Below are 25,743 nucleotides of genomic sequence, written 5' to 3' on the forward strand. Positions count from 1 at the left end.
TTTAACCTTAAAGCAAGGATGATAATAGCCTCTTTCCAAAACTATTTTCTCCTTGTTCAGGATGGAACTGCCTTTGTAAAACTAACGAAAGGTCACAACATTAGAATTATGGGAGGGGCCTGAATTCCACTAAGACCTAGGCATAGTTAAATGATAACTAGTCATTGTTTACTGCTCAGGAGTCATGTAGGGATAGTCACAATATTTGTAACTTCTCTAATTGCTCCCACAGATAATATCACTATTGTAAAACCTAAGATTGGTGTTTGAGGTATTTTTCAGACTTTTCCAATTTGTTCACTGAAGGAGTCCACCTGGACCTGTGACTCATATTGAGGAACTAATTCAACCAGTCCTGTGAACTCCCGCCCAGGAACTGACTCAGTGCAAGAAGACAGCTTTGACCCCCCATTATGATTTCATCCTTAACTCAACAAATCAGCATTCCCCATTCCCTAAACCCTTGCCCACCAAACTATTCTTGAAGATAGGCTCCAAGCTTTCGGGGAGGCTGACTTGAGTAATAAACTCCCCTTCTTCCACTTGGTGAACCATATGATTATTAAACACTTTCTCTACGGCAGTACCACCATCTCAGTGAATTGGCTTTATCTGTACAGTGGGCAAGAACTGCAGGCGATTACACTGTCAGGTGATTACAAAACCAAGGGTTTCCTGTAAGCGCTACAGACAAGCCACAGGTCCAACCTACACTGGACATTTATACTTAAATAGGTAATGCATATACCTATCAAATGCAATTACCTATAAAAGGAATGCTTGTTAAATCTCCCCTTCCTGGCTTAGGCTGATCATTTCAACCTTGTCAATATGTTTTTAAATCTCAATAGGGCCATCCACTGTATTAGCTATTAGTTTTGCTTGATTTCATCTAACCATTTGATTTTTAAAATGCATCCTCTTTCTTGAAGGCACTTTTACAACTTTCTTATTGCAGTCTCTGTAGTTACGAAGTTGTATAGAAAAGCAAAATTCACCCTAACATAAAATTATTCCCTAATGAACCAGCTATAATGCAATATAAAAGTATTTCCAACTCAAATATCTTTCCCTTTTCAACACTGGCATCTATGTCCATCCTTTGATTCAAATCCTTGTCCATCTTCTTTTGCTGTGTGCAAATACATGGCAATTTGTTACAAAGCAAATGGCAAATCTTAAAAAGACAAAACCAAATCAGTAATCTATGGCAGTGATGTTAGAGAACAACTCAAATCATACAAAAAAACCACTGACCAACTAGAAACAGCAGATTTAGGAGACTTAACAACTAAAGAAGAGAAATTCAACAAGGATAATAACTTCAAAGAGGGTTTAAAAGAGAATGACTTGAATATTAAAGGATTTAGAGGAGACTGGAAAAATTGACAAAGTACTTGAATATTTATGTAAAAATCATTTTCTTCAGGATCATGGAGTAAAAGTCAAGCATAAGGTGACAGACAATATGTTGCACTATTATAGTTTGGTCATAAAATTATATCCCCAACCTACTTATCTCAGTTTAAAATATTAACCTCATTAAAGTATAATTTACATACAATAAAATGCACCCATTCTAAGTTGTAAGTATCCACGTGTTTTGATAAATTTTTATTACCATGAAACTATTATTGTATCAACTGAAGAGTGTCAAGGTTCATAAATTTAGAAAGGAGAGCTTTCTCATAAACAGTTGCAGCCTGAAGCGTGGCCACTCGGACAGGCTGAGAAGCGTAGCCTCTGGCCAGGAAGCCGGGAGCAAGCACTTCAAGGGTCAGAAGAATAAGACAGGGATTTATGCTGGATGGGGTGGCCAAATATACATATTCAATAAGCTATAGGAGCAGTCATGAATATTTACAAAAGGAGAAACGTGCACATGCACAATTGAGCTTCATGCTCCTTTGTGGGTCCCATGTTAGACAAATGGTGGCATTAGCATAATCTGATGGTGGAGTTTTTGGTTCTCTGACATCAAAAGGTGAAGCAGAGGATACAAAAACCCTCATGCACATCATTCACAGACTGGCCAGAACCACTCCGTGGTCAGTGAAGGAATGCTGGTTGGTTGTTTTGTCAAACCACAAAAGAGAGGAGGAGTCATGAGGCTGTGAAATCACTGATGAAGTCTTTTGAAAGGGCTGGTTTCTGGCAAGCTCTTAGGCAAAAGAGCCTAACGACAGTTAGCAAAGGAGAGGATATAAGGAGGTTTGTCCCACCATCCCATCATAGCTGAAAATTCAGCTTCCAAGCTTCTTCTGGGGTCCTCTTGGCCAAGACGAGGTCTGTTCAATCATTCAGGGGAGCTTCGAATTTTATTTCTATTTCTCAGCCACAATCAAGATATAGAATATTTCCATCACTCCCAAAATTTACTTAATTCACTTTTTATTAATTCTAATAATTCATCATTGCATTGGTAAACTATATTTTGAAAATGCTTTTCACCATTTTTAGATTCATTTTTCAAAAGTTCCAATCAAATGTTTTTTCCACTCTTATGACATTAAAATTATGAATAGACTTTATTTTTCAGAGCAGTTTTAGGTTTACAGAAAAAATGAGCAGAAACTAGAGGGAGTTCTCATATACTCCCTCCTTCCCATTATTAATATCTTGCATTGATGTACATTTGTTACGATTGATGAACCAGTCATGATTTTTTATTATTAACTAAAGCCTGTAGTTTAAATTAGGACTCACTCTTTGTGTTGTACAGTTTTGGATTTGTAGGGTTTTTGGTTTGTTTTTGTTTTAAATAAATGCATAATGTTATATATCTACCATTACAGTATCATACAGAATTATTTCACTGCTCTAAGTGTTTTAATCCCCCAAGCTCCACTGATTCATCCCTTCATCCCCAACCCTTCCAGGGTTCAAATCATCACTGATTTTTATCATCTTTATAATTTTGCCTTTTCCAGAATGTTACATAGCTGGAATCAAACAGTCTATGGCCTTTTCAGACTGGCTTCTTTCACTTAGTAATATGCATTTAAGGTTGTTCAATGTCTTCCAAGGGACATCTTGGTTCTTCCAATTTTTGGCAATTATGAATAAAGCTGCTATAAACATCTGTGTGCAGGTTTTTGTGTGGATATAAGTTTTCAGCTCATTTGGGTAAACACCAAAAAGCACAATTGCTGGATCTTTTATACAGGTATGTTTAGTTCTGTAAGAAAACACCAAGCTGTTTTCTAAAGTGGCTGTGCTATTTTGCATTTCCCCTAGCAATGAATAAGAAGAGTTCCTGTTGCTCCACATTCTCAGCAATATTTGGTGTTGTCAGTGTTTTAGATCTTGGCTATTTTAATAGGTGTGTAGTGGTATCTCATTGTTTTAAACTGCAATTCTTTGATGACATGACATTATCTTTTCATATACTAATTTGCTATCTGTATATCATCTTTGGTGAGGTATCTTTTTTGATCTTTTGCCTACTTTTGAGTTGGGTTTTCATGTAGTTTAGTTTTAAGGGTTCTTTGTACATTTTAGATATCAGTCTTTCATCAGATGTTTTGTAAATATTTTCTCCCAGTCGGTGGCTAATCTTTTGATGTTCTTAACAATCTCTTTCACAGAGCAGATATTTTTAATTAATAATGACATTTAAAAATAAATTACACAAAACAAATTATCTTGTAATAACAAAGACCTTGGTCATATCTGTACAACTTAGTTACTAACAAGAGTACTAAATAAGTCAGGATCAGTGGTGAACATCTGGATGTCTCCCTCCAGATTGGCAATGATGAACTAAAACATGTTGACAAAGATTTCTCGGCTGATTTGGCATATTTTTATAAAGAAATTATGCTTGCTTCTAGCAACACCTTTGTTTATTAAGTGCTTACAAACTGGTTAATAAATAATTTATTCGTGAACTTTACAGTGAGTGAGTGGTATGCCTGTTTGGTTAAGAGAATTTTTTCTCACCATTTAGAAAACTGAGAAATGATCTTCCAAAATCATTCCTTTTCTTTATAGTATCTTTTACAATCCTGTTTGCAAGGCTTTTTATTACCCTGGGATAGAATTAACTTGAGCCTAAAGATTGAAGATTTTTTAAAGTGGCCAAGTGTGTTTATATCTTGTCTCCTTTCTTAGATTTTACCTCCTTCTTCATAACGTTTGTGCTTCATTGTCCTTACCCTATTTAAAGATTATTATTCTTGGATGGGAGAAGATGGTGACATTTCTCTCCGACGGTTTGACACCAAAAAAGTAAAACCCACATCTGCACCATTGGTGACCTCTGGAAAGAAGAGGCCCAATGCCTGGTGGGAGCCTTCTTCGTTGACTTGTTAGGTCTGGTGTAACTGCTTGAGGCTGAAATGAGTTCCAGATGGGTTGGGTTTTGAGAATAGAGAAGAGTGTGAACACTACTAAGGATATAGAAAGCCAGTGCATAGGGAAGTTTTGAAGAAGCCAAAGGCATAAAAAAATGAACCAGCCCACAGATAAGCCAAATATGGCACTCTTAGATCATTAGGCCAAAGGAAAACCAAGGCCAGTCTTCATGGAAGTCAATGAATCCAGACAGTCACAAGCGAGAGAATAATTTTTCCCACATGGGAGGGCAGCCTTTGCCTGGTTTTGGACATGGATGAAGTTCAGAGTCCCAAGTACAAGCAGGACTTAAAGGATCCCCATGTGAGAAGCAGTAGGGTCATAATAGGGAAGCGGTTCTCCTTTCTGTCTGTCACCAGCTAGCATCCTGCCATCTCACTCTACCCCCCACAGTGACATTGACCTTCCTTGTTATATTCTCCCTCACAATGACTGAAAAAAAAATGTCCTTGCCCTTGACATTGTTCAAGGCTTATTTCATCTGGAGGCTGCTCTTGACCTTATTTGGCATTCTGCCTTGGGTATGTGCCTCTCTCTCCATTTTCTATACATGCTTTTAAAAACTGAGCTCATCAGAGAACACCCTGGATGGTCATACTGATGCTCTTGGTTCTTATTTTTTTGGAACTGCCCCCACTCTTTCTAGTTGTTGCTGTTTTTTTTTAAATTATATACTTCTTCTTGACAACATAATGCATTTAACCATTTGCCCTCTTCCCATCCTACTAACAGGAAACCACTGTTTTTAGTTCTCTTGTTTATCCTTCTAGAGGTTTTAAATGAATATTCAAGCAATACAAATATCTATTCTTTTTTTTTTTTAATTCCAATGGTTGCTTTTTCACTGAACAATATTTCTTAGAGATCTTTCCTTATTGCATAAACACTAGCCCTTTTATTTACAGGTGAACAGCATTCTGTTTTTTTTTTAAATTATTATTATTTTTTTTGAGATGAAGTTTTTTTGCTCTTGTTGCCCAGGCTGGAGTGCGGCGGCACCATTTTGGCTTACTGCAACCTCTGCCTCCCGGGTTCAAGTGATCCTCCTGCCTCAGCCTCCTGAGTAGCTGGGATTACAGGTGTGCCCCACTATGCCCAGTTAATTTTTGTATTTTTAGTAGAGACAGGGTTTCATCATATTGGCCAGGCTGGTCTCGAACTCCTGACCTCAGGTGATCCACCCGCCTTGGCCTCCCAAAGTGCTGGGATTACAGGCGTGAGCCACTGCGCCTGGCCAGCTGAACAGCATTCTAGCAAAGGTTGTATACCACAATCTCTTTAGCCAGTTCCTGATTGTTGAATATTTTAGGTTGTTTCTAATCTTTAGCTAATTACAAACAATGCTGTAATGATATCATGTTCAAACTTTATCGTTCATGCTTGCTTGTACATCCTCTAATGTAAATTCCTAGGAGTAAAGCTACCAGGTCAAAGCAGATATGCCTTTGTGATTTTGATGGGTACTGTTATAAAAATTACTCCACATAATGTTTATCAGTGTCGTGAGTACTGCCTTGGCAATGTATTAAGTACTTGTTTTCTTTCAGCTTTGCTAACATGGCATATTATCAAGTCTCCTTTTTAAAATTTATTTGTTAATTTGACAGGTAAAAATATGTTTTAATTCACATTTCTCTCGTAAGAGTGAAAGTAAGCATCTTTTCATATGTATTTGAGTCATTTCAATGTCCTTTCCTATGCAGTATCTGTTTATATCCTTTGTTCATTTCTCTATTGAGTTGTTGATTGTTAACAGAGATTAGCCCTTTGTTTATCATATGAGTTACACATATTTTTTCTAGTTTGCTAATTTGGATTCTCACTTTGCTGATGGTGATTTCGTTATTATTTTTTATTTTTATTTTTTGCCAAGCAGTAGTCTTTAAGCATTTTTTAAAAATATAGTTTAGGGCCAAGCATGGTAGCTCACGCCTATAATCCCAGCACTTTGGAAGGCTGAGGTGGGCGAATCACTTGAGGCCAGGATTTTGAGACCAGCCTGACCAACACGGTGAAACACCGTCTCTACTAAAAATACAAAAATTAGCCAGGCGTAGTGGTGTGGGCCTATAATCCCAACTACTTTGGAGGCTGAGGCAGGAGAATCACTTGAATCCGGACGCAGAGGTTTCAGTGAGCTGAGATCATGCCATCGCACTCCAGCTTGGGAGACAGAGAGACTCTGTCTCAAAAAAAAAAAAGTAGTTTAATTTATAATCAATCTTTTCTTTGATAACTTCTAAACTTTGTACCACAGTGAGACAAGTCATAAAATAATTGCTCCATGTCTTTATCTAGTATTGGTAAGATTTCAGGTTTTACACCTAAATTCCATTTGGAATTTATCTAGGCTTACAGTAGGAGGTATGATCAAATTAATTTTTTTCTAGGTGGTTTCTTAGTTGCCCCAGTATTACTTACTAAGTAATGTATCTTTCCTTCACTTACACAAGATTATTATGTACTAAAGTTCTTTCTGTATTTAGGTCTATTTCAGGACATTTGTCTGAACATGTACCAGTACCACATTGCTTTAATTACTGAGGCTTCAGAGTATATTTTAACCTGTAGAACAGCTAGTTCTCCCTATTGCTCTTCTTTTCCAGAGTATTCTTGTCCATTTCCTAAAACAAACATTTGGACATTTTAATTGGGATAACACTCAGTTTATAAATTAACATAGGAAGGATGGACATTTTTATGTTGTTGATTCTTGAGAGAGTTTTAAAGCTTTCTTTATGCAGTTCTATAAATTTTTATTACATTTACTACCAGGGATTTAAAAGTGTGTGTGTGTGTGTGTGTGTGTGTGTGTGTGTGTGTGTGTGTGTGTGTTTTTGGTTTAGTTTGTAAATGGGCTCTTCTTCTATATATATAGTTTCTACCTGGCTGTTGTTCCCATCATTACCCTATCGGGCGAAAGGGTCAAACTCAAATGATCTCCTAATTGAAAATCATACATCCACTCACCATGCACTTTCCTTTCATAAACTTTAGGATGCCATGGTTACTTTCCCTTTTGTCCCTGTAACCTTCACTCACTAAGCAGTTTTTCCTTGTTGGTCAAACCAGTCCTTGCTATTTCCTTTACCTCTTGAGCAATGAAATCATCCTAAAGGAGGTCAGAGATTTATTAGAGGACCAAAGTCTAGTTTAATGAGGCATCCAGCATTGGTCAAGATGTTGAAATACTCCATTACTCTTAGTTGTTCCTTTCAGACTTTGTTGGCATTGTCATCTGTTCCAAGCAGGAGGCACCTCAAGCCTTCATTTGCTAGGGGATTGCTATGGTTTCATTTGTTTGGCCCCTCCAAATCTCATGTTGAAATCTGATCCCCAGTGTTGGAGGTGGGGCCTAATGGGAGGTCTTTGTATCACAGGGGCAAATCCCTCCTGAATGGCTTGGTGCGGTCTTTGCAGTAATGAGTGAGTTCTCACTCTATTAGCTCCTGTGACAGCCAATTGTTAAAAAGAGTGTGGTACCCCCTCCTCTCTCTTTTTGCTTCTTGTCATATAATCTCTGCTTCACCTTCCATCATGAGTGGAAGCAGTCTGAGGTTCTTACTAGATGCAAATGCTGGCACCATGCTTCTTGTATATCCTGCAAAATGATGAATCAAAGGAACTTCTTTTCTTTGTAAGTGACCCAGCCTCAGGTATTCCTTTATAGCAACACAAACAGGCGAAGACAGGGGCCATTGTCCGACTCCATTTAGCCTCCTCTTTGCCTTTGCTTTGTCCTAAACAAATTACTGTTTTCTAACTATCATAGTCACCAGTGTCCACATATTGTATCTCTTTTTAGCTCACAGTTCCATCTATCTCTTATTTTATTTTGAATAAATAGTATCTTCAAAAATATGCTTCTTAGAATGCTGGCACAGGTGTTATATTCAGTGGAAAAGAAGGTCTACTACAGGGCCTATAATTTCCTTCTTCTCCCATATATATTTCTAGCTTATTTCCTAGTTTGGTAAAATATGCTGGGAGACACGGCATACTGTATACTCCCTCGGAGGGTTCCGGTACATATTAGCACTTTAAAGAGTAAGGAGTTCTGCAGTCAAAAACTATACATTCCACAAACTGCTTTGACCACAGAAGCCTAATTAACATGGTGCATTACTAACATTGTGTGGAACACACTTCGGGGGATGCAGCCTCAGGGCTAGACGCACAGAGGTCTGTCTGAGTTATTATGCCCCAGACACCTGTGCTGTCAATCATCTACTTGGGCTAAAGTGTCAAGTTCACCCATGAACGATAATGGTGAGAGACCATTTGAATTCAAATTGGCTTTTATCCTTAGGATGACTACATAATTTTGGGGACCCAATTTTACTTGCAACAAAATAAAAATGCAGGGCCCTGGCCAGGGGTGGGGCAGTCAATCTCACCTTCCCACAGGACCCCTGCCCCAACCCACAGCAGACCAGTGACCACCCCTCTCCTCCAGATGTACTTGGTACTTGGATGAAGGTGGGCAAGAACCCTCACCGACATGCCCACCAAATGTGCCACAAGTGGTGGCATAAGGAATCTGTTCAGACCCATGGGATAAGGGGGAGGTTCCTCTCGTGCCTGAGGGTTCACACACAGCCCGGCCTCCGTTAGGCAAGGCCATGAAGAGTTCCTCTTTCTCACTAGGGAGGATGGAAGCTTCCGTATGGGATAGAGGAAAAACCTGTGAAAGAAGCTAGATATGTGTAAAGGGGTAGAGAGAAATTGAGCAGAAGAATATGACAGTATACACACCTGGAGTTGGTGATAAGGATGGGACCATTCATGCAAGGTGAGGGTCCTACTGAGTGGGTAGGATACAATTTCCTCACTCCTAGCTCCAGCCCTGCCACTCCCAGGAGGATACTGTGTTTTCCATTTATGATTAGTTAGAGAATCCCTGCAGAGATTCAGGAAATCCTGACTTACTCGCTGGCCAGCGGGTTGCTTCCTGGGGTGCATTCCCTAAGATTCACCCAGAGCACCTGCAAAATCTACCCCCTCTGGATTTGCTGTACAAGCAAGGGATTCCAACAGAAGAAACCTGGAGGACCCCTCACACGTATCTGAAGGTTTCCCGGGTGGCTGCACAGGTGAGGTTTTCGCCTGGCCTTCACTCTGAGTAGGGGTCTATGACTCTGGAAGGGCAGGGAGTGTGGGAAGACACCTTGGTCACCTAAGTGGCAACAAGGAACAGAGCTTGATTTCTGGGCTGTGACATGGTGCTTCTGGCAGGAACAGATTTGTATCTTGGGGCTTAGCCTCTGACCAAGAGGATCTGAAATAAGCCTGGGAAAAATCTGAGTGCTTTTTGAATATAGCCAGAACAGCTCTTCTTGAATCTCTTTTTCATATGGCATTTCTTTATGTGATGTTTTTCAATTAGAAGGAAGTGTTCCTCTGCTAAGTACCCCTGAAACCAAAAATGAACCAGCCAACTAACCCACCAAACAATGCACCAGCCAACTAACCCATCAAACAACGGACCAGCCAACTAACCCACCAAACAATGCACCAGCCAACCAACCCACCAAACAACGGACCAGCCAACTAACCCACCAAACAATGGACCAGCCAACCAGCCCCCCAAACAATGGACCAGCCAACCAACCCACCAAACAATGGACCAGCCAACTAACCCACCAAACAATGGACCAGCCAACTAACCCACCAAACAACGGACCAGCCAACTGACCCACCAAACAACGGACCAGCCAACTAACCCACCAAACAATGGACCAGCCAACTGACCCATCAAACAATGGACCAGCCAACTGACCCATCAAACAATGGACCAGCCAACCAACCCACCAAACAATGCACCAGCCAACTGACCCATCAAACAATGGACCAGCCAACCAACCCACTGAACAATGGACCAGCCAACCAACCTACTGAACAATAGACCAGCCATTCAACCCACCAAACAATGGACCAGCCAACCAACCCACCTAACTATGGACCAGCCAACCAACCTACTGAACAATGGAACAGCCGACCAAACTATCAAACAATGGACCAGCCAATCAACTGACCAACCCAACAATCAAATGACAAAGTTTAAAACCATTGCTCTATTATACACATATGCACACATAGACACATGCATACATGCACCCATGCATTCACATAATTCCACTACTCCCTGCCACACAGAATTTCTCTTCTTTTTTTGTTTCAAGCACCTAGCACCCAGCCTTCCCATACAACTTGGCCTTGGAACTATTTAAGACACCATTGCTGGTGCTCAAGCTCCCACCTGTTTGGTTTCCAGGTTTCCAGCCCCATGAACTGGTAACTGGGTCTTGAACTTGGCTGTGGTTTCTGCTATTTTGAGACCATCACACCCTGCCATGTCTGCCACCTCCTCTGTGCTGTGCCTTGCTCCTAGGACAGCACCATGGTCTGGCCTTACCCCCCACTGACACCATCTGACTTGAACACATACAGCAGCCGACAGGGCCTCCCAATTCTCAGAGCACTCAACCTACAGAGCCACAATAGCACTCTGCTCTGCTGTTCTCACCACTTCTGGGAGTGATTTCTTATTCATGCCTTAACTCAGCATATGGCTGTTTCTGTTTTACGTGTGGTTTTTATTAATGCTAGGTCCCCTGGCAGTTCAGTGCATAAAAGGACGTGACTTGGGTTATACATGTCTGTGTTGTCAGTGGCCTGCATTACTGTACTTCTTGGGCACTATTTGCATAAAAATACTTCACCTATTCAGAAGGGGAAAACATCAGTATGGAAAAAGGAATCCAGAAGATTCATGGACAGAAAACACATCGTGTGTTTGCTCTTATCATTTGGCAGCTCCAGAGTAGTTTTCCACTCTCTGAATAATTTATTATCACTTTTATTAGTCCTCTCTATCCAGGTTGATATTATTTTCTGTTTTACTGATATAGGCCCTGCTTCTCAGAGAAAGGAGACGGCAGACGCTGCAGCTGAAGTCTGGGGGAACCTGGGTAGGTCCCAGGGTGTCTAGAAGGGCTTGAAGCTAGACCAGCTGCACCCAAAAGCTTGGGGGTAAATCAGGGTCCTGATTGCTCTCTGGGGTCAGGTTAAAGTGAACTGCTGCTGCCCTGGTAGAATTCTCCATCTGAGCCACTCCTCCTGCCTCCTAAACCCCAAGCCTCTGCCACTGGCAGCCTTTCCTAGCCCAGTAACACATCTTCCTAACAGAGGCCAGTGTACTACTCTCTCTAAACACCACCTTTGCTTCAGATGCTGTGGAAGATAATATTTTCCAAAGGTGGTAGCAGCAATACCTCCCATTCCATGTACTCTTCCCCGAGATGATCTTGCCACCCTCCAGTCAAGAGGCAAAGTTGATGTCCCCCTCCCCCTTGAAACTGGGCAGGCTCGTAACTGCCTTGACATAAACTATGGTGGAAGTGACACTATGTGACTTTGAGGCTAGGTCCTAAAAGGAATGGAGTTTCTGCTGTGTGTCCACTGATCCCTCTGGGGCTCTGAGCTGCAACCATGAATGCAGTGTGATTACCACGGACCACCCTCCTGTGAGGAAGCCCAGGCCATCAGAAGAGGCCATGTGTAGACCCTCAGGTTGACAGCTCCAGCTTAGGTGGCCCATGACAACCAGCATCAACTTCCAGACATTGGAGGAAGACAATAGATGTGTCTAGCCCCCAGCTGTTGAGTTGCCCCCTCCAGCACACGCTCTAAGCATCATGGAGCAGGGGAAAAGCCATCCCTTGATGCCAACAAAGGAGTTGTTAATGCCATTTAGGTTCAGATTAGTTTGTTAAAGAGTAATAGTAACTGAAACAGATGTAGGTTCTCAAATCCCACAGCAGGAAGCAATCCCATTGCTGGGTATTTATCCAAAGGAAAATAAATCAGTATCTCAAAGGGATACCCGCACTCACATGTTTATCACAGCACTATTCACAACAGCCAAGATATGGAATCAACTTATGTGTCCATCAATGGACAAATGGATAAAGAAAATGTGGCATATATACACAATGGAATACTATTCTGCTGTAAAAAGGAATGAAATCATGTCATTCGCAGCAACATGGATGGAACTGGAGGTCATTCTGTTAATTGAAATAATCCAGGCACAGAAAGAGAAATACTGCATGTTCTCACTCATGCAGGAGCTAAAAACACTTGATCTCAAGGACATAGAGAACAAAATAATAGTACCAGAGACTGGGAAAGGTGGGTGGTGGTAGAGGGTATGAGTGAAGTGAAGTTGGTTAACGGGGACAAACATACAGTTAGATAGAAGAAAAAAGTACTAAGAAAAAAGACTAGGGTGACTATGCTTAGCAAACAATATTTTGTATATTTCAAAGTAATGAGAAGAGAGGACATGAAATGATATCAATGCATAAAAATGACAAATACTCAAAGTGATGGAAACCCCCAATAGTGACTTGATCATTACATAGTCTATGCATGTAAAAAACACATTTACACATAATATATATTTTACATTGATAAAAAAGTTAGCAGGACTTTAAAGACCCTAAATGCACAAATCCTCTAAATTCTTCTCTTCCAGGACTCGGTGAGCTTTAGGAACTTGTGAAATTCTAGCCAGTATAAATGTAGAACTGAAACTTCCTGAAGATGGGTTTTTACTCTCAGTTCAATCAGATGGCATAATGGAACTTCCCCTCTGCTAGTCTGCTAATTTCAGACCTGACTAATTTCCAAAAAAAAAAAAAAAAAAAAAAAGTGATAATCAAGCACTTCTTTTTCTAAAACTTACTTTGTCATTCAAGGGCTCTTTCTGAATAGGATTAGTTTATCATTCTGGATGACAGAGGAACAGCTTATTATAAGGACAGAGGGAAATGATTCCTGCATTGCTCCTTGGAGACTGCCTGCCAAGAGCTGATCTTAGCAAGTCTACTTTGATTGTGAACATGATATTGATATTACCACCACTGCCCATGGATAATTTCTTCCTTCCCCCAACCCCTTTCTACCAGCACCCCACCAGGCACTGTGCAAGGTGCTGGGGATATGCAGGTGAGCAAGACGGACATGATCCCTGTCCTTGTGGTGTTCAAAGATTGACATTTTCTGTCCAGATACTCTTTAAAAATTTTTATTATATTCAGAATAAAAATAAAGCCACATGGAAGCTTTTGGCCAATAAGGATATCTAAGTATGCATGGTAGAGGATGTAGGCTCTCAGACTGACTCCAACTCTGAGCTTGTGGGGAGAGATGGAGATCATACTAATCAATGTCATGCTAGCTGTTATGCCAAACTCTTCTGTTCAGAGGCTTGGCACACAGAAGTTTAGTTTTGATTCATGTTATTGGTTGACAGGTGTCATTTCACCTGTTGGTGAGCCTTCTCCCACCTTGCAGCTATGCCATCCCTTGAAGCCTGGGGATTCTGTGAAGTGGCCAGTGGAACAGGGAAGTGGAGGAAAATGCCCATCTGCTTATGATCTGTCTTGGCTGACTCCTAGCCATTTGGAGGGAAGTCACTTAGCCCAAGTTAGATGCCAGGGGAGGCTGGGAGATGTAGTAGTCTCTGGCTGCACAGCCCTCCCTGCAGCAACCATGCACTGTAGCAGGAGCAGGGATCTTGGCTTCAGAGTTACCCATCTCTGTCTCAGAATGATGTGTTTTTGCAAAGTCAAATGGGACACCAGTGGCTTGCTTAGGACTCCTGAGAGCTGGGGGCTTGGCCAGGAAACCTCGAAGGTGCCAACCTTCCTCTTTAGAGAAGATCTATTACACCTCCTACATCCTCTAAAAGGATTCTGCAAAATGCACGTTTACATGTGTCCCTCAATCTACTTTGTGAATTCCCTCCACTTGCTACATGCGAGAAAACATCTTTACCAAGAGACAAAGGCACTTTCTAAGCTGGGCATAAATACACCAACTTTCGTCCAACTTTAATAACAGTTGGTTATCTAATAATAAAGTGTTATTGGGGATACACAGGTGAGCATACCCCCAGTAACACTTTATTATTTTTTTTTGAGGCGGAGTCTCACTCTGTCACCCAGGCTAGAGTGCAGTGGCGTGATCTCTGCAACCTCTGTCTCCCAGGTTCAAGTGATTCTCGTGCCTCAACCTCCCGAGTAGCTGGAATTACAGGTGTGCGCCACCACGCCCAGCTAATTTTTTTGTATTGTTAGTAGAGACAGGGTTTCACCATGTTGGACAGGCTGGTCTTGAACTCCTGACCTCAAATGATCTGCCTGCCTTGGCCTCTCAAAGTGCTGGGATTACAGGCATGAGCTACCACACCCGGCCACAACAAAACACTTTTAACCAATAAGCAATTGGAAGACCCATTCCCCCTACTCCCCCACTAATTCATAGTAAAATACTGATAAGCCTGTCTCCATTTTGTTGGTGAAACACTTAAAGTCTTTCTTTGACAAAGTTCTCTTCTGTTTTTCCCTGAGAAACATGTAGCAAAATAATGCTATCTAGTGTTTCTAATGATGTGTTCCTGCAACAAGGGAGCTTTAATATCCAGTGCTTTTAATTTATTTTGTTATAAATTAATAAAGTATATATGATTGAGAGTAACTCATTAAATGTAAGTGTCATAAAATAAGGCACTTAGGTAAGAAAAGCGTGAAATGCTTCTGATGCACTCCTGAATGTTACATTAAGTACATAAATCATCTTTGTTTTCTCTCTGCTCAAAAAAGAATCCAGCCTAGGAGGTGTATGTAATTAGTATAGTTGTATTTTAAATGATCCAGGAAGCATATGAATAGAACTTGCCCAAATATCAGAAAAGGGAGATTCCTCTGGCCAGTTGGATTTTTTGTCTTTTTTAACGAACTCAGCTAGACAGTATGAGGCGTGGCCACAAAAACCAATACGCACTTTAAATAATTAAGAGCTTTCCAAGAACAAGTTCACCAGCTGAAAGACACAGTGAACCCACTCACAGCTGGAACCTCTCTTTGAACGGGATGACCCAGGCTGGAAAACGCATCAGAGGAAGTTTCCTAGGGACCCTCCTTGTGGAGCCCCCTTCTCTTTTAGGACCAGATCTAGAGCAGGCTGGGAAGCGGGTGGAGGGGAGGCCTGGCCCAAGATGGGGTAGCCATGTGGCCCCATCTGTTCTGGCTCATGCTTGAAGTAGACACAGCTGCATTCTGGTGAAGTGGAGGCTGACTCTATGGAGCACTTAGCACAGACACTGGCTATCCAAAAGCATGTGATTTGATTTTGGTTTAAAAATCCAGCATAGCAATTTCCCACGATTCCTGTTCCCACTGGCTCCTGTTTCATTAGCCAAGCAAAGCTTATGTGGAATGTGATATCACAAAATAATATGGGAGAGAATGCCAGTGCCAAAAAGCCTTTACCCTGTGGCTCAATTAGAAATGGATTATTACCCAAAGAAATATGGCATGTGCAGAAAGGCCATCAAGGAAGACTGGATGATGAACAGCAATAATAATCACCACTCGGGTAATCATTGACCAGCAGCAGGGGTACCAGTGACCACTGTTACTGCAGCACTGACCCAGGGCCATGTTCCAGGTGAGCTGATTTGCACCCCAAACCTTGTAGCCCACCGTGTAAACAGGCATTATTGTCTCCGTTTTTTTTTTTTTTTTTTTTTTTTTTTTGAGACAGAGTGTCACTCTTGTTGCCCAGGCTGGAGTGCAGTGGTACAATCTCAGCTCACTGCAACCTCCACCTTCCGGACTCAAGCAATTCTCCTGCCTCAGCCTCCCAAGTAGCTGGGATTACAGGCATGCGCTACCATGCCCAGCTAATTTTGTATTTTTAGTAGAAATGGGGTTTTGCCATGTTGGTCAGGCTGGTCTTGAACTCCTGACTTCAGGTGATCCACCCGCCTCTGCCTCCCAAGTGCTGGGGTTACTGAAGTGAGCCACCGCGGCTGTCCTGGATCCATTTTTAAATATGAGAAAACGGAAGCTGCAGGAGCCCTTACAAATAACTTACCCAAAGTCATGTGGGGTGTAAACAGTGGATCTGAGAACTGGAACAAGCCTGACTCAAAGCTCAGGTCCCTTCCCTCCACACGTGGTCTCTTTCCTTTCTATATCCCTGGAGCCTCCTGTGCGTACAACACTTGTATGTACTCCTGTGCCGCACGTGGCAGGAAAGTGGGTTAGTTATTTGGGAAGCCCGTATAATGTCTGTTTCTATGAAGGGCAGGGTGGTCGTTCCAATTTAGCTAGGATTTGTATACAATAAAGGCAAAAGGGGTGCCAGCGGAAAAGAAAAGAAAAGAAACACATCTGCTTTAGCTTCTGCATGGCACTAGCATGTTTTCTCCTTTTTGCTTTTAAGCTTTAGAAAAATAAAAAGCATCAAGAGCTTGACAGGACATTGCTTTCTAGACAAATGGATCACCTCACATTTCCATCTGGCTTTCAGCTCATATCCTGGAAGGTCATGACAATGATAAGTTCCACATCAGTTCTCTGCCCCTCCTGTCAGGACTTGTCTCAAAGTTCATCTCTGCCAAGAAAGGCTCCTTCCTCCTGCAACAGCCTAAAATAATGACAGGGCACAATGCTGTCCTTCTTGCTGTGGGCTCCAAATCAGCTACCTGGTTAATCTGAACTGAATCTTCATAAGGAGGAAGACTCAGTTACCTGGGGTTCTACTATGTTGTCATCATCATCATTATTATTTTATGACCTCATGATCATCATCATCATTTTAGGACCTCCTCCTTGTCATTTTATATATATATATATATTTGGCTTTTTTTTTTTTTTTTTTTCAGAGAGGGTCTCACTCTGTCACCCAGGCTGGAGTGCAGCGGCATGATCTTGGCTCACTGCAACCTCTGCCTCCTGGATTCAAGTGATTCTCCTACCTCAGCCTCCCAAGTAGCTGGGACTACAGGGACGTGCCACCATGTCCAGCTAATTTTTGTATTTTCTGTAGAGACGGGGTTTTGTCATGTTGGCCAGGCTGGTCTTGAACTCCTGGACTCAAGTGAGCCACCCGACTCAGCCTCCCAAAATGCTGGGACTACAGGCATATGCCACCACATCCAGCTAATTTTTGTGTTTTCAGTAGAGACGGGGTTTCGTCATGTTGGCCAGGCTGGTCTCGAACTCCTGGGCTCAAGTGATCCGCCCGACTCAGCCTCCCAAAATGCTGGGATTACAGGCATGAGCCACCATGCCCAGCCCTCCCCCTCATCATTTTATGACCTCATAATCATTATCATTATCAGCATCATTTTATGACATCATCATCATCACTTTATGATTTAGAGAGAGCAGTAGGCATGGTTTGAATGAGTTTTGGTATCCACGTTAGGAGTCAATCAAAGATGGTTAGGAAATCCCTGGACCAAGAACAGTTTAGAACTTTTTACACACCATCGTGTTTAATTTTGTTCGTTTCAAACACGATCTACACAGAAGCTGTGGGAGCCCACAGGAGGGGCACTCAATCCCACAGTAACCTTTGGAAGTGGGAATTAAAGTCTCCATTTTTTTCAAGTAAGAGCTGAGACTAAGAGCTTTCAGTTGACTTACCTATGACCATGATGCCAAATAAAGGAAGAGATAAGTTTCCTGCCCAAACTATCTAATGGCAAGCATATGTTCTTATCATCTATCACAATGTCCCAGCATGGGCTAGTAGCACTCCTACCTCTGTTGCTCCAACCTGCCCAGGCACTGCCTCCAGGTTCCTTCCTATAAGGACAGATAGTGCTGACCCACTTCTTTCCTGGTAGTATTTCCGGAGAGGTCTGCGGCTGCAGAGCACAGGGCTCTCTTGCTCTTTCTCTGAGCATCTCTGGACTCATTGATAATATGAATAAGTTGGATCAGAGAATCCTCAAAGTCCTTTTTTGATCTTTCCAGGTCTCTGTGCAGATGATCTTTTGCTAAATGTGGTGAGATTTTTAAGTTTCAATGTGCCTATCAGCTGGCTCACTAGTGTTGACTAAATGATGAAAAACCACATGGAAAGTAAGAAATGGCTCCACATTTCTTACATTGGGATAGGATGGGGTGGTGCCTGAGCATACTGGTTACATCCTGCAAATCCGTACACACTTGTGACTTTTGTATGCCGCCTACATGGGCCCTCCTCCTCATCTGACCCGCACAAAGATTAACTGATCCTCAAAATCCACCAGTTGAAGGATGCTCCTCTGGGAGACCATCCTTCATTGCTTCCTACCTTTGATTTCACTGTCACATTGATCTTGCAAATATTCACAGGGACCATGGCACTTAAGCTAAAAATGTTACCAAATCCCTTGTTGATAATTCCAGCCTCAGGTATCATGACCCCATAAAAGTCATAATTACACTCATATGGCAGTTATTTAAATGGCTGTTATTCTTCAAACCCACACCTTAAACACAAACATGAGCACTGGCACTGACCTTTCAAAGAATTTCAGTGAAATTGAAATAACATTGCTATAGCTGAATAAGACAAGCTCTGGAATTATAAGGTTATAAGACAGATAACCTTCTTAAACTGCTAAACTTCAAAGCCATATCCTTGATTTCTGTTCAAAGATGAATAGCAATCTCAGATAATTGGGATGTGGGATGGCTGAAGTATAGAAAAAAAGGAGATCAAGAGGTAATGAAAATGTTCTGCTTGCCTCAGTGAAAGCCTAAAAATCACTTGTAGAAAGAATATTCTGAACTTGTCTGTAGGGGTGTTTGGCTGTCATTGAATTTCACTGGGATGAAGCCAGCATATGTTAACTGAGATGTGGTGGTGGGGTAGGGGGAGATGCCAGAGGAAAAATAAATGAGCTAATCTATGAATACCACAATGATAGGATGAAAGGGAAGACTATATGGAGTGGTGGGACCTGGCGTAAACTCAGACGGTGATGTCACAATCTGGGGCAAGTGGACAATGTTCTGTTTCATTTCACCACTGATGTATTCTTGAATATGGCAAGTGTTGTCTTAAAACAGGCAGAGACAACCCAAACCTATTCAGCCTCCCCCATCTCATTTCTTCCTTTGCTGACACCGGTGCCCATTATGACTTCTCATTTAGACTTGGAGCATTGATTACATGATTTCCTGTGGCTGTACCAGACATCTGCTATTCAGCTGGCTATGTGTGTGTGTATGGGGCATGGTATTTTGCCTTAGGCTAGCAAAATCTCCTGGCTATACATGAGGATGTGTATGCATAATTGCCATTATTCACCACCACACTCAAGCCATGGGCCAAATTACAAACTGCAGTCTTCCAATATTTTGTAAATTTTTTCTAAACCAGTTAGAAAAATAAACACACAAACAAACAACAAAAACATCAACTGTAAGAGTTATGAATGTAGCTCATCACTTTCTGGGTGGATAATTCTTAGAAATCAGACAGGAAAGGCTGGGTGCAGTGGCTCATGCCTTTAATCCCAGCACTTTGGGGGGCCAAGGTGGGCAGATCGCTTGAGAGCAGGAGTATGAGACTAGCCTGGGCAACATGGCGAAACCTCATCTCTACAAAAATTATTTAATACAATAACAACAACGAAGAAATCAGACAGGAAATGAGACTGCTATGAGGTAGGAGGAAGGGTGAAGGTAAAGGGCATTTCCACTTGCTCTTGTCACTGCTGTAACCTCAGTTCCTAGAACAGCACCTGAGACAGAGAAGGTGCTGGAAAGATTTTGTGGAATGAATGAAGCACTATCTCTCTCCTAGGATGAGGGGCCCTGTCACCTTATTTCCAAAGGGGCCTTACTCTATAAAGAACAACTGTTGATAGGAACAACAGGCTGGAATGTGTCTGGGGTTCAGGGTAAGAAACGCATCAGCTTTCTGAAATGTGAGGCCTGACAGCAGGAAGGCAGGGAGATGCTGGGCATCGCTAATTAGGGCTCCCTTGGCAATGCCTTAGCATTTACCACTGTGCCTGAAAAGTTGTACAAATATTTCCTGAAAAGAAGATATTTCCCATGTTTTCAGAACACTTGAGTTTGGTGAAAATGACAATTAAAATGCTTTTTATCAACAGAAGAGTGTGATGTAGTCTCAAAAAGTTGACAGTTCAACAAGTTTTATAATACTTCAGGATTCACACTCAAAGTTCTTGCTACTGCTCAGGATCTAGGCATCCTGTCCCCCAACAAACAAACACCTGACAGTCATTCCACCTCTTATGTGAAATGGGACCGTATGCTGTAGCCAGTTACATAATTAGTACCATGAATCCTACTTTTGAAAGCAGCTCTGATTATACTAAAAACTTCTGGAGGCTCCACTTGCCTGGAGAATAAAGCCCCAACTCCTTGATCGGGCACCCCAAGTCCTTCCCATCTGGCCTTCAGCTGAATTTGGAGTCCCAAGATCTACTGTGCCCTGTCCTCACAGCCAAACTACAGCCAAGCCAGTCTGCCCTCAGCTCTTGCCCCATTTCCTCCATATATATATATATATGTATATATATAATTTTTTTTTTATAGGAGACTGTCTCCCACTCAGTTGTGAGTTCCTTAGGGTCAAGAACAACAATTGTCATCCACATCTGTCCACGTGCCCACATAGATATCAAAGAAGTATATGTTGACCTGGATTGACCTCCAGCCTTGTCCTTCATTCCATTTTCTACAGAGTCGCAGTAGCTGCATTTTGAAAGATCCAATCTGATCATTGCTTCCATGACTCCTGCTGATATTCATACTGGAAGTGAAACTCCTCAGCATAGTGTAGGAGGCTTGCCAGCATCTGCTCTGCCTAACTGCTGGGTCTTCTCTTTCACCTTACCCCAATTACATCCTACATCCTAAGAAGAGCTCCGTGCTCTTTGTCCAGCCTGTGTCCTTTATCCAGGCTACTGTCTGCTTAGAATGTTCTTGATCTTCTCCTTCGGCACCTAGAGAACCATGTACTTGTCCTTAAATAAATTGTTTCTGGCTAACTTCTTTTTTTTTTGTTTTGAGACAGGGTCTCACGCTGTTACCCAGGCTGGAGTGCAGTGGTCTGATCACTGCTTATTGCAGCCTTAACCTCCCAAGGCTCAGGTGATCCTCCTGCCTAGTCCCCTGAGTAGCTGGGACTACAGGTGCACCATCACGCCTGGCTAATTTTTAGTATTTTTAGTAGAGACAGGGTTTTGCCATGTTGCCAAGGCTGGTCTTGAACTTCCGGGCTCAATCAATCTGCCCTCCTCAGCCCACCAAAGTGCTGGGATTACAGACAAGAGCCACCATGCCAGGCCCTAGCTAACTTCTTCTAAGAAACTTTTGTACCCTGCCCCAGGACACATGTATCTGGACATGTATCTGGGCCTTCCCCCACTCTCAGCTCCCTTGCATGCACCCCCACCCTGTTTGGCTATCTGACTCCCTTTCCAGGTTTTGGGCTCCTGGAGGACAGAGTCCATTTATCTTGTATTTCTAGCGCATTGCCTAGAGAAGATGCACAGTAACTATTTTCAGAACAAAGCTCCGGTTTGCAACTGCTCCACTCTGCTCTTTAGATTTTAAATGGCCGATGAATGTTACAGCTGCAAGACCCGATATGGTTCCTGCGTAAGTCTGGGTGGCAAGGTACACACACCGGGCCCTTGCAGGGTTTAAGATGAAAGGCATCTAAACTGCCCTTTTCCCTTTCTTGGCTCTACTGTTGCTCAGAATATCTGAAGCAGAATCAATTGGCTGGCTTACAGAAAGCCTGGAACTACAAAAGGCAGAGAAAAACATCTGTCACCACTGCACCGTTCACTTTTTTTGGCAGCCGCATGATAGCAGAAGGTCTAAGCATTTGCTTTCGAAAGCAGGTCATTACTGCTGCAAATTCCTGGAAGACCTTTGGACAGGACTGAAAATGCCCCAGATCTGCTCCAGCTCTGCTGACCTCTCAGATCTGAAAAGCTGCATTCCTGTTCCAAGGTCAGAGGGGCCAGGAGGCTGTGTGTCATCACACATGTGCTCAACGATCTCTCCCAAACACAGACCTGATACAGCCACTTCCCTGTGCCTCCCCCAGATGCTAGGTGGTCCAGGAGACTGTGGTTCCCAAGCACCCTCAAGCGTCTCATGACTGAAGCCCTCTCTGAGTTCTGGGCACTATTGCTTCCTCAGAACATCCTTGTGGCCAGCTTCATTGAGAAACACTGAAGATAAGGGTTGGGCTGCCTATCATATTGGAGAAGGAAGCAGCTCATTGTACTCCTGGATGGTTGAGTGCTTGCTAGGAAGACTAAGGCAGGGGCTGAAAACCCATATGAGTTAGGCTGAGAGGTCTGCCCATTCACATCTAATTCCTGACAACAGTATCTGATCATGAGAAGCCCTGATCAGTGTTCTTGTATGCCCTGTGAAGGTACTAGGGCCACAAGTTGATTTCTTCAGGACTGACACTTGCATGCAGCATAGGGGTTGGCACTCTTGTAGTTTAAATTGGCCACCACAAGGCAGCTAATGAACAAAGCATGGGCAACAGCCTTCAGTATAACCCACAGAGGCTATCACAACACAGTACTGGTTCCTCGCGTTTACACAGCATGTTACAGTGTATAGGGCGCTTTCATATACAGCGTGTCATTTGATCACACAGCAGTCTTTTGTACAAGACAGTGCATATATCATCACCTCCCATTTACAAATGGGCATGTGAGGCTCTGAGAGCTTTGAGGACTTGCCCACGGAGCCTCCCGTCATGAGTGGCAGAGGACCAGGGCTTGAAGAGGACCAGGGCTCGAACATCCTCTGGGGCTCAATGGAGTCACTCATCAGTTCTACATGGTGAGGTGAATCCTAGTTCTAACATTTGGTAAAATCAGCAGCATTTAAAAAAAAAATCTGTAGCTGGGACTCAACAACTCCAGGGCATTTACAGTTAAAGTGCAGCCTGTGGGCCAACAGCACTAGGATTCCCTGGAAGTACCCTAGAAAAGCGGAATCTCAGATCCACCCAGACCCACTGAATCAGAGTCTGCCTTCAACAAGACCCCAGGGAGCCTCACAGGGTGTTGCAGGTTGCGGAGCTCTGTGCTGGGGAACACATGCCTTCCTCTCTCGGCTCCGGCTTCACCCTGGGGAAGCAGCTCAGTTGGGGAGGGTTTAGAGAAAAGAAGCTTCCATCTGATTGCCTCCTGATAACTGCAAGAAAAGCTGCTGTATCTGTCCAGCTCCCCTCTTGGTGGAACAGGTCTCTGTTCATCTCCTTTTCTTCCCAGCTCCCTGCTAAGCTAAACACTTTTAGCCAAGAGACTCATCTCCTCAGACAAATCAAAATCTTCTCTCTGGCATTAATTTTGATAAAGCATGAAGATGAAAGATATGATTTCAGTCTTCCTTGATCTCTGAGAATCCTAAAGTCTGTTTAAAGTACTCCCAATATGAGTTGTGACAGAATTGTGATGTCCTAAGGAAGGTCTGTGATGTTAAAATTTTTCTCTCCTTTTGAGGAAGGATCTCTCTTCACCCCTCCAATGGTGTATATGGCTTGATTGACATGCCTAATAATTGGCTGGTAAATTAGCAGCTCTGCCTAGCCACGGGGCTAACACAGCTTACAATCAGAAAAAAACAAACAAAAAACAAAACAAAACAAAACAAAAAAACTTTTTTAAAGAGCTGGAGCAGAATGTGATGACAGAAATTGGGAAAGCTTTTAACCGGTTTACCAATAAAGTTGGGATTATCCTCCCTCTTTTACATTGTTTGCCGGTTAACAGGGCAGTCACCAGATTTTTTAAATGATTCTTTTTGAGCACTTTTTATAGGAAGACAATAGGTTGAAATCAAGGTGCTGATGCTTTTCTATGTATAACTAATCTTCAATGACCTTCCATTTTTTCCTACATTGACCGTATAAGCACCACTTGATCTTGATTCCATCTGTGCGGTTTTCAGCACAATAGTTTAATGGTGCCAGGCCTGCCCTAAGTGGCTGGTGGTGACAGTCTTCCCAGGTAAGTGGTAGCCATGGAGCACATTTGGGACAACAGCCAGTGTTACCACTTGGGGGGCCTCTTTCAGCCTGTATGGTTGAAGGTAGCAGGAAAGAAGAATTTCATCTTCTCTCCCAATAATTCTTGATCAAGAACGTGCATATAAGCTCACTTTGAGCATTTCGTTAGAGGCAGTAGCATACCATCCTAATCAGTTTTAATGAAAGGCTACCGCCTAATTACAAATTAAATACACTTAGGGATACTTAACTGTTAAATACATCATTTACTAAATATTAGCTTTTCTCTGGGACTATTTTACTCTTGCTTTTGGGACAATCTTGGGTGCTAATGATTTGTTTCCTTCTGCTTTTGGCTTCTATTCAGAAGAGGGTGCATTAAGTGCCTCTTTAGCAATTTCTGGTTGGTCCATGAGCCACTGGTTTAGGTCAACCCTGAGGATCGGAATTCTTTGCACCAAATCCGTTTCACTAAGGGGACATGTGAGACTGGCCATGTGATTCTATTCAAGCTCCATCAGAGCCCCCTCCTCCAGAATTCGTGCTCTGATTTACAAGTTGGTATTTTAAAGGAGCCAGAATTCCCTCTGAACATTAAAAAAGTATCACACCCGTACTTCCAGCTACAAGTTTACAGGAACAACATGGTAGATTCCCGGAAAGAAATTCTGGTCCAGGGGTAGACCTCCATTTCCAAACCTCTTTGTTCCTTGGACCCAATGATGTTTTTAGTTACCTTGTATCTTCTAAGGGGAACTTCAGGACATAGCAATCTATGGGGGTATGTGTTTGTCAGGGTGGGGTGGGGTGTGGTGGGGAAGAAGGCAGTGGTGAAGGAATGAAGACTCTTAAATGCTCAATTTCTCCTCACCTCTGGGGCTGATAAAAGACAAGTTTCCAGGGCCTACTGTGTCACCTTGGCCAGCATTCATTTCTGTTTCTTTTTTTCTTTTTTTTTGACTAGGCCTGATTTGGGACAGCCCTTGACATGGCCCACAGAAGGCCTCCACTTTGGGGAAACACGAGATGCTCTTAATTGGCACAGATGAGCGCCACGGGTCAACACCTACAGTGTGACTCCCGGGGAGGGCTGCATGAGCCCTCCTGCATACTGAGGTAGGGGTTGAGGTCAGGGTTTCTGGCCTTTTTTTGAAAGGGACGTCATTCCAATGGACTCCATTTGAGAAAATATAGTCAACAAAGTCCAGACACTGCTTTGGTTTTGACCATCACACTGGGAGATATTCAGACCCATGCAATTACATACCCGAAGTGGGGCATGTCTTGGGATTGGAAAGAGGATGAGTAAGGAAGTCTCTGCAGCGAACATCTCCGCGAGGGAAGTCAGCTACAGGAAGCGTCCGAGTGACCTGGCTCCATGGCCTTGCGGTCCTCACCCCAAGCTTGCTGAGGGATGAACTGAGCTACACAGTTCTCCCATTTCTAAGCTTTCTGAGGACCTACTACTTGCCGTCTCTGGAAGACGCTGCTGCCTGCTTTTATATAAAGGGG

At 42.6% G+C, this 25,743-nt stretch overlaps 1 protein-coding gene across 2 annotated transcripts in view; it reads right to left on the reverse strand.

Annotated features, from left to right (window-relative positions):
- The window catches only part of SLC35F3 (solute carrier family 35 member F3), a 424,209-nt gene that overhangs the window by 64,524 nt on the left and 333,942 nt on the right, over window positions 1-25,743 (reverse strand). The window lies entirely within an intron of this gene.

This window comes from Pan paniscus, chromosome 1 (genome assembly GCF_029289425.2).
Source record: "Pan paniscus chromosome 1, NHGRI_mPanPan1-v2.0_pri, whole genome shotgun sequence".
Lineage (NCBI taxonomy): Eukaryota > Metazoa > Chordata > Mammalia > Primates > Hominidae > Pan > Pan paniscus.